This window comes from Bufo bufo, chromosome 1 (genome assembly GCF_905171765.1).
Source record: "Bufo bufo chromosome 1, aBufBuf1.1, whole genome shotgun sequence".
NCBI lineage: Eukaryota > Metazoa > Chordata > Amphibia > Anura > Bufonidae > Bufo > Bufo bufo.
In genome coordinates this window covers 841,205,705-841,216,650 of record NC_053389.1, presented here as the reverse complement: position 1 = coordinate 841,216,650, position 10,946 = coordinate 841,205,705, and positions in this window count along the sequence as shown.

Sequence of the window (10,946 nt, the reverse complement as noted above, 5' to 3'; positions counted from 1 at the left end):
CACTACACCCCATAATACACTACAACCTGCAGAGGAGATAATAGATATTACACTACACACCATAATACACCGCATCCTGCAGAGGAGATAATAGATATTACACTACACCCCATAATACACCACAACCTGCAGAGGAGATAATAGATATTACACTACACCCCATAATACACCACAACCTGCAGAGGAGATAATAGATATTACACTACACCCCATAATACACCACAACCTGCAGAGGAGATAATAGAGATATTACACTACACCCCATAATACACTACAACCTGCAGAGGAGATAATAGATATTACACTACACCCCATAATACACCGCAACCTGCAGAGGAGATAATAGATATTACACTACACCCCATAATACACCACAACCTGCAGAGGAGATAATAGATATTACACTACACCCCATAATACACTACAACCTGCAGAGGAGATAATAGATATTACACTACACCCCATAATACACCACAACCTGCAGAGGAGATAATAGATATTACACTACACCCCATAATACACTACAACCTGCAGAGGAGATAATAGAGATATTACACTACACCCCATAATACACTACAACCTGCAGAGGAGATAATAGATATTACACTACACCCCATAATACACCACAACCTGCAGAGGAGATAATAGATATGACACTACACCCCATAATACACCACAACCTGCAGAGGAGATAATAGATATTACACTACACCCCATAATACACCACAACCTGCAGAGGAGATAATAGATATTACACTACACCCCATAATACACCACAACCTGCAGAGGAGATAATAGATATTACACTACACCCCATAATACACTACAACCTGCAGAGGAGATAATAGATATTACACTACACCCCATAATACACCACAACCTGCAGAGGAGATAATAGATATTACACTACACCCCATAATACACCACAACCTGCAGAGGAGATAATAGATATTACACTACACCCCATAATACACCACAACCTGCAGAGGAGATAATAGATATTACACTACACCCCATAATACACTACAACCTGCAGAGGAGATAATAGATATTACACTACACCCCATAATACACCACAACCTGCAGAGGAGATAATAGATATTACACTACACCCCATAATACACCACAACCTGCAGAGGAGATAATAGAGATATTACACTACACCCCATAATACACTACAACCTGCAGAGGAGATAATAGATATTACACTACACCCCATAATACACTACAACCTGCAGAGGAGATAATAGATATTACACTACACCCCATAATACACCACAACCTGCAGAGGAGATAATAGATATTACACTACACCCCATAATACACTACAACCTGCAGAGGAGATAATAGATATTACACTACACCCCATAATACACCACAACCTGCAGAGGAGATAATAGATATTACACTACACCCCATAATACACCGCAACCTGCAGAGGAGATAATAGATATTACATTACACCCCATAATACACCGTGTGGCGAAACCAACCTCGCCACTGGGTTTTGGAGAGGACTGGCTGCTGGCCTCTTGCCCCTGGATTATGGGCCATATACTAACTTTTAAACCCCTGAACCGATTCAAGTGAATTTTGGATAGGTTTGTCCCCAAGTTATACTGTTTAAATTGATGTAAGTTATATGTATGGCCAATGTAAACTCACAAAGTTGTAACAATTTATAATAATTGTAACTTGTCAGCTTGGGAGGAATATGCTGGGTGTGTTTCTATTGTGCCATTGTCCCATTGTGTGTTTAAATGGTGATGTCTGTTCTGTTGTCTGCACATGTGTATTGGCGATCTCCCTTTGTCCTCCGAGATAATTGGATTGCTCCTCAGGTTGTCTCTGGGACAGAGAGGAGGAGACCATGATGCATTGTGGGGATATGTTGTCCTATGTCACAGTCTTCATTCTGGTCCTCTGGGGGTGTGAACGATTGGTTGCTGTAGTTACATTGTATGTCTTGTAATATATTGATTGGTTGTATTTCAAACCCCTGTGGGCAGTACTATGTTTGTGGTTTAGGAATAAAAGAGGCTGTACGTGAAGTACAGTCAGACCACTGCTTGACCCTCAACACGGAGCCTTGTCTCGTTATTGCGGGGATTCGCTGTATGCTGTTAGAAGACCGATTGCCAGAAGTGTAAGCTGATCCCTGTTCGTCAGCTAGCAGCAATTCGTGAGGTTCCAGTTTGGAGTGCTACTTTGTATCCAGTTCGGGAGTTTGGTATTCTGCAAGTAGCTGTGCCTGTCTCTCAGAAAAGGGCTTATCGCCTAAACGGATTTTAACCCCTTGTCTGCTGAAACAGTCCGTTACATTGGTGGCAGCAGTGGGATCGTTCCTACAGCCAGAAGGACAGCTACAGGAGACACCATTTCTGTGGATTCTACAATTTAAAGGCAACGCATGTCCCAGTACAGCGACCCTAAAAGCACCAGGATGGAACCAGCAGTGTTATACGAGGAGGAGGACCTGGATGGCCGGGATGCATTAGGGAAAGGCATCTGGTACCAGGCCCTGGGTAATGTACAATACCAGCGGGGTGAGAGTCTCCCCAGTGAAGAGCAGCGGTAGCAGAAGCAAGTGGCCCTGCGGATGCCCTTCCTGGGAGAGCAGCCCCTGGAGGAATGGGTGAAGGATCTAGAGCACCGGGTATGGCAGGAGCTATGGCTGGAGGATGCCTACCATGCGCTTTGGTGGTATATGGCACAGTATATACCCTGGACAGCCGAACATGACAAGCCAGAGGGAGAGGAGTTTTATGGTCCTGGCTTGTTATGGGAGTCCTTTGCAGAGCCTGACTTCGGGAGCCCTGCACAGTCCAGACTTCAGGACATTTTTTATGAGAGGGAGGCTAGGCATGAGTGGGATGACCCCCATGAGGTAGAGCAAGACCTGGCTCACCTAGCAACCCTGGAGTGGGAACTGGAGCAGGACTACCGAGATCTCTTCCACTCCCTTGAGAAGGCTCAGCAGGACGGTTAGGTGACAGACCCAGATCCAGACCCATTCAGCTGGGCAGATATTGTAGAGTGTTACTGGGAAGGACCCCAGGTGGCCGGTAGAGATGGGACCGAGGTCTCTCCACCGGTCCTGCAGGGAATTGGGAGCCCAGTCTCCATTCCCCAGCGGCAGTGTGAAGTGCAGGGAGAGGAGAGCAGCGTCCTCCCTCCCCAGCGGCAGGCTGAGTTACAGGGGGCAGAGGTAGTTGTTCCTGCCCCCCAGCAGCAGAGTGATATGCCGGGAAGGCAGTGTGAAATGCAGGGAGAGGAGAGCAGCGTCCTCCCTCCCCAGCTGCAGGCTGAGTTACAGGGGGCAGAGGTAGTTGTTCCTGCCCCCCAGCAGCAGAGTGATATGCCGGGAAGGCAGTGTGAAATGCAGGGAGAGGAGAGCAGCGTTCTCCCTCCCCAGCGGCAGGCTGAGTTACAGGGAGCAGAGGTAGTTGTTCCTGCCCCCCAGCAGCAGAGTGATTTTTTTGGGAATTGGGAGCCCAGTCTCCATTCCCCAGCGGCAGAGTGTCCAGCAGGGAATAGAGAGCCCAGTCTCCTTTCCCCAGCAGCAGGACACTGTATTGAGAGCAGAGACGGTCGGTCGGTCGGTCGCCCTCCCCAGCGGCTGGAAGTATGTATGGGAGAGGAGCTCGTTACCCCCTCTCCCCAGCGGCAGCTTAACGCACCAGGGGGAGACAGTAAAACCCACAACCGTGCAGATGGGACTGTGGTCTCTGCACTTACAGCACAGGGGGTAGAGACAGTCGGTCTCCCCCTCCAACAACCAGACTCCAAGCCAGGGAGCAACACAGAGACCGGGAGTACCAGCTTCCAACATAACCTTGGTGGACTCACTGGACAGAGACAGGCTACCAAATGCAACAGGTCCAGTATTGGGTTGTGGGTGGGCTGCCAGACTAACTCAGGTACCGACCGGCGTGAGGTCAGTTAGTCTTCCCTGGGGGGGAAAGATGTGTGGCGAAACCAACCTCGCCACTGGGTTTTGGAGAGGACTGGCTGCTGGCCTCTTGCCCCTGGATTATGGGCCATATACTAACTTTTAAACCCCTGAACCTATTCAAGTGAATTTTGGATAGGTTTGTCCCCAAGTTATACTGTTTAAATTGATGTAAGTTATATGTATGGCCAATGTAAACTCACAAAGTTGTAACAATTTATAATAAGTGTAACTTGTCAGCTTGGGAGGAAAATGCTGGGTGTGTTTCTATTGTGCCATTGTCCCATTGTGTGTTTAAATGGTGATGTCTGTTCTGTTGTCCTCACATGTGTATTGGCGATCTCCCTTTGTCCTCGGAGATAATTAGATTGCTCCTCAGGTTGTCTCTGGGACAGAGAGGAGGAGACCATGATGCATTGTGGGGATATGTTGTCCTATGTCACAGTCTTCATTCTGGTCCTCTGGGGCGTGAACGATTGGTTGCTGTAGTTACATTGTATGTGTTGTAAATTACTGATTGGTTGTATTTCAAACCCCTGTGGGCAGTACTATGTTTGTGGTTTATGAATAAAAGAGGCTGTACGTGAAATACAGTCAGACCACTGCTTGACCCTCAACACGGAGCCTTGTCTCGTTATTGGGGGGATTCGCTGTATGCTGTTAGAAGACCGATTGCCAGAAGTGTAAGCTGATCCCTGTTCGTCTGCTAGCAGCTATTCGTGAGGTTCCAGTTTGGAGTACTACTTTGTATCCAGTTCGGGAGTTTGGTATTCTGCAAGTAGCTGTGCCTGTCTCTCAGAAAGGGGCTTTTCGCCTAAACAGATTTTAACCCCTTGTCTGCTGAAACGGTCTGTTACACACCGCAACCTGCACAGACAAGCTCAGCTCTCTAAGGCCCCTTTCACACGGGCGAGTATTCCGCGCGGGTGCAATGCATGAGGTGAACACATTGCACCCACACGGAATCCGGACCCATTCATTTCTATGGGGCTGTGCACATGAGCGGTGATTTTCACGCATCACTTGTGCGTTGCGTGAAAATCGCAGCAAGCTCAATTTTGTGTGTTTTTCACGCAACGCAGGCCCTATAGAAGTGAATAGGGCTGCGTGAAAATCAAGTGCGGATGTGGTGTGATTTTCACGCACGGTTGCTAGAAGACGATCGGGATGGGGACCCGATCATTATTATTTTCCCTTATAACATGGTTATAAGGGAAAATAATAGCATTCTGAATACAGAATGCATAGTACAATAGGGCTGGAGGGGTTAATAAAAATAAATTAACTCACCTTAATCCGCTTGTTCGCGCAGCCGGCATCTCTTCTGTCTTCATCTGTGAGGAAAAGGACCTGTGGTGACGTCACTGCGCTCATCACATGGTCCATCACCATGGTGCTGGATCATGTGATGGACCATGTGATGAGTGCAGTGACATCACCACAGGTCCTTTTCCTCACAGATGAAGGCAGAAGAGAAGCCGGATTAAGGTGAGTTAATATATATATATTTTTTTTAACCCCTCCAGCGCTATTGTACTATGTATTCTGTATTAAGAATGCTATTATTTTCCCTTATAACCATGTTATAAGGGAAAATAATACAATCTACACAACATTGAACCCAAACCTGAACTTCTGTGAAGAAGTCCGGGTTTGGGTACCAAACATGCCGATTTTTATCACGCGCGTGCAAAACGCATTAAAATGTTTTGCACTCGCTCTGAAAAAAAAATTGCACATTTTCCCGCGACGCACTCGCATCTTATCCGGGCCAAAAACATGACGCCTGTGTGAAAGAGGCCTAAGTCTCCACAAAGTCCTGATCCCAGCATCATCCAGCGCATGGCTGCCAGAGTAAGCTTCTTACTACACAGCATTTCACAACTGCCTAAAACGTGTTGTAACGGACCGTTCAGCACACAACTCCGTTCCGACGATATTCTCCTTTCCATGCACAGGCAGCTACTGCAAGCACCAGTCTGCCGAACTGCAAACTACACGAATCCTGGAAACCGCGGAACAGGAAAAGCATACAATCAGCCTACACTCCTGGCAATCAGCACACAATCCAATTCCCCCAAGAACGAGACGACACTTCGCTTGAGGGTTAAGCAGAACTCTTTAATGGGTTATTTTCCAGCCTTTTATGCAGGTCTCCTAGCAAGGGACACTCCCCCTGGGGCCCTTGTAAAAGACTGTGACAGTTTATATTTTAGCCAATCACATGCATTTACAGTATTGAACCTTCCCAGCATTTGTACACAAAATCCCCTTCCCTCTGTCTGAGACGCAATCAACAAAATACAATGAGCATTGTCTGTGACGCAATTAACGAACACACTGAGACGCAATCCACAAAATACAATTACCAAACGTAATGGGCTAATTTAATCACTCACAGATAGAAAACACACATTTTTCCCGCCAGCTCTTCCGCTGGAGCAACCGGGGTATAGTCCTGCCCGGTGACAAAGGGAAAGTTAGGGCAGAGGCCAGCGGCGCTATGCCCAGATGCCAGCTCTTCTGTTGGGAGGGGGTCAGAGGAAGCTAACGGCTCCTCTACTGACCTCAGTACCTCGGTAGGGGTTAGCTGTGGAGGGTAGGGATCGCTTACCTCCTCCTCCTGGTACTCACACTGCCGCTGGAGATCTGGGCAGACTGCCCAGCATCCCTGTAGGGCTGGTAGAGAGACTTCGGTCCCATCTCCCCTTGCCTGCTGGGAGTCCTCCCAGGACCAGTCTATGAGGTCCGCGACCTCCGGTACTTCTGGTCCCTGTTGGGGGAGAGGACCGACTGTCTCTTCTCCCATGAATACACACTGGCGCTGGGGAGTAAGGACGACACCTTCAGCTCCCTGTAACTCACACTGCCGCTGGGGAGCAAGGACGGTACCTTCAGCTCCCTGGGACTCACTTGGCTGCTGGGGAGAGAGACCAACCATCTCTGCTCCCTGCAGGACACACTGCCGCTGGGGAGGAAGGACAGCACCTTCAGCTCCCTGTGGATCACTTGGCTGCTGTGGAGAGGGACCAACTGTCTCCTCTCCTAAGGGTACACACTGCCGCTGGAGAGAGAGACCGGTTGTCTCTGCTCCTAATACAATACTCGGCTGTTGGGGAGGTAGGACGGCACCTTCATCTCCCTGTAGCTCACACTGCCGCTGGAGAGCAAGGACGGCACCTTCAGCTCCCGGGAACTTGCTCGGCTGCTGGGGTATCTCCCCCCTGTCTACCGCTGCCATGGCCTGCAGGTACTCTCTGATCCTCCACTTCACGAGGCCCCTTCGCAGGGTTGGGTCCCAAGAGAGACAGCACCCCATTAACCTCTCTATCAAACTCCTCCTGAGTGTAGCAGGGCTCCATGCTTGCTCTGCTGATTTTGGTTCCTTTGTAGATAGGGGCGCTGTACGGGTACTAGCGTTGCCCTCAGTTTGTAATCCAGGAACTGGTGTTGCCTTGTAGCTGTCCTTCTGGGCCGTGAGAATGATCCCGTTGCTTCCCACTAATTGTAACGGACCGTTCAGCACACAACTCCGTTCTGACGATATTCTCCTTTCCATGCACAGGCAGCTACTGCAAGCACCAGTCTGCCGAACTGCAAACTACACGAACACTGGAAACCGCGGAACAGGAAAAGCATACAATCGGCTTACACTCCTGGCAATCAGCATACAATCCAATTCCCCCAAGAACGAGACGGCACTTCGTTTTGAGGTCAAGCAGAACTCTTTAATGGGTTATTTTCCAGCCTTTTATGCAGGTCTCCTAGTAAGGGACACCCCCTGGGGCCCTTGTAAAAGACTGTGACAGTTTATATTTTAGCCAATCACATGCATTTACAGTATTGAACTTTCCCAGCAATTGTACACAAAATCCATTTCCCTCTGTCTGAGACGCAATCCACAAAATACAATGAGCATTGTCTGTGATGCAATTAACTAACACACTGGCATTGTCTGAGACGCAATCAACAAAATACAATTACCAAACGTAATGGGCTAACTTAATCACTCACAGACAGAAAACACACATTTTTCCCCCAAACACAGAAAACACCCCAAAACCCCACACATCCCCATAATGTATTATACATCCATGGATAGCTCTGATCTGGGTGAACAACATATCCAAAAATCACCCAGATCCGAGCAGGGGTTCCTGAATTCCATGGAAGTCACATTTGGCCGGCCGCACGCATGGCTTTCCTGCCCAAAACAGTTCCACAGATTTAGGCTGTGCGGCCGGTCTGTCTTCTGCTTCAAAGTTAGTATATGGGCCATAATCCTGAGGCAAGAGGCTGGCAAACAGGCCCCTCCAAAACACCGTGGCGAAGTGGCTTTCGCCACACGTGTGCATATTACCATAAACCTCAGTACACAAACTGCACACACATACTTACACCTCAATACACACACGACACACGAGTCCACTACACACACACCCCTCGGTGTACTGGGGGGGGGGGGGGGTTACTCAGGGGTGTGTGTGTACTAAGGGTTGATGTGATGAAGGGTGAATGTGTGTGTGTACAGAGAGGGGGGTGTATGTGTGTGTGTACTGAGAGGGGGGTGTATGTGTGTGTGTGTACTGAGAGGGGGTGTATGTGTGTGTACAGAGAGGGGGGGTGGGGGGGTGTACGTACTGAGAGGGGGGGTGTATGTGTGTGTACTGAGAGGGGGGTGTATGTGTGTGTGTGTACTGAGAGGGGGGTGTATGTGTGTGTGTACTGAGAGGGGGGTGTATGTGTGTGTGTGTGTACTGAGAGGGGGTGTATGTGTGTGTGTGTGTACAGAGAGGGGGGGTGGGGGGGTGTGTACAGAAAGGGGGGGTGGGGGGGGGGTACGTACTGAGAGGGGGGGGGTATGTGTGTGTGTACTGAGAGGGGTATGTATGTGTGTGTGTACAGAGAGGGGGTGTGTGTACGTACTGAGAGGGGTGTGTGTGTGTGTACTGAGAGGGGTGTGTGTGTGTGTGTACTGAGAGGGGGGGTGTATGTATGTATGTGTGTGTGTACTGAGAGGGGGGGTGTATGTGTGTGTACGTACTGAGAGGGGGGGTGTACGTGTGTGTGTGTACTGAGAGGGGGGTGTATGTGTGTGTGTGTACTGAGAGGGGGGTGTATGTGTGTGTGTGTGTGTACTGGGAGGGGGTGTATGTGTGTGTGTACTGGGAGGGGGTGTATGTGTGTGTGTGTACTGGGAGGGGGTGTATGTGTGTGTACTGGGAGGGGGTGTATGTGTGTGTGTGTACTGAAAGAGGGGTGTATGTGTGTGTGTGTGTGTACTGAGAGGGGGTGTGTGTGTACAGAGAGGGGGGTGGGGGTGTGTGTGTACGTACTGAGAGGGGGTGTATGTGTGTGTGTACTGGGAGGGGGGTGTATGTGTGTGTGTACTGGGAGGGGGTGTATGTGTGTGTGTGTGTACTGAGAGTGGTGTGTGTGTGTGTGTGTGTACAGAGAGGGGGTGTGTGTACGTACTGAGAGGGGTGTGTGTGTACTGAGAGGGGTGTGTGTGTGTGTGTACTGAGAGGGGTGTGTGTGTGTGTACTGAGAGGGGGGGTGTATGTATGTATGTGTGTACTGAGAGGGGTGTGTGTGTGTGTACTGAGAGGGGGGGGGGTATGTATGTATGTGTGTGTGCGTACTGAGAGGGGGGGTGTATGTGTGTGTGTGTGTACTGAGAGGGGGGGGTGTGTGTACTGAGAGGGGGGTGTATGTGTGTGTGTGTACTGGGAGGGGGTGTATGTGTGTGTGTGTACTGAGAGGGGTGTGTGTATGTGTGTGTGTACTGAAAGAGGGGTGTATGTGTGTGTGTGTACTGAGAGGGGGGTGTATGTGTGTGTGTGTACTGGGAGGGGGTGTATGTGTGTGTGTGTACTGGGAGGGGGTGTATGTGTGTGTGTGTACTGGGAGGGGGGTGTGTATGTGTGTGTGTACTGAAAGAGGGGTGTATGTGTGTGTGTGTACTGAGAGGGGGGTGTATGTGTGTGTACTGAGAGGGGGTGTGTGTGTGTACAGAGAGGGGGGGTGGGGGGTGTACGTACTGAGAGGGGGGGTGTATGTGTGTGTACTGAGAGGGGGGTGTATGTGTGTGTGTGTACTGAGAGGGGGGTGTATGTGTGTGTGTACTGAGAGGGGGGTGTATGTGTGTGTGTGTGTACTGAGAGGGGGTGTATGTGTGTGTGTGTGTACAGAGAGGGGGGGTGGGGGTGTGTGTACAGAAAGGGGGGGTGGGGGGGTGTGTACAGAAAGGGGGGGTGGGGGGGGGGTACGTACTGAGAGGGGGGGTGTATGTGTGTGTGTACTGAGAGGGGTATGTATGTGTGTGTGTACAGAGAGGGGGTGTGTGTACGTACTGAGAGGGGTGTGTGTGTGTGTACTGAGAGGGGTGTGTGTGTGTGTGTACTGAGAGGGGGGGTGTATGTATGTATGTGTGTGTGTACTGAGAGGGGGGGTGTATGTGTGTGTACGTACTGAGAGGGGGGGTGTACGTGTGTGTGTGTACTGAGAGGGGGGTGTATGTGTGTGTGTGTACTGAGAGGGGGGTGTATGTGTGTGTGTGTGTGTACTGGGAGGGGGTGTATGTGTGTGTGTACTGGGAGGGGGTGTATGTGTGTGTGTGTACTGGGAGGGGGTGTATGTGTGTGTACTGGGAGGGGGTGTATGTGTGTGTGTGTACTGAAAGAGGGGTGTATGTGTGTGTGTGTGTGTACTGAGAGGGGGTGTGTGTGTACAGAGAGGGGGGTGGGGGTGTGTGTGTACGTACTGAGAGGGGGTGTATGTGTGTGTGTACTGGGAGGGGGGTGTATGTGTGTGTGTACTGGGAGGGGGTGTATGTGTGTGTGTGTGTACTGAGAGTGGTGTGTGTGTGTGTGTGTGTACAGAGAGGGGGTGTGTGTACGTACTGAGAGGGGTGTGTGTGTACTGAGAGGGGTGTGTGTGTGTGTGTACTGAGAGGGGTGTGTGTGTGTGTACTGAGAGGGGGGGTGTATGTATG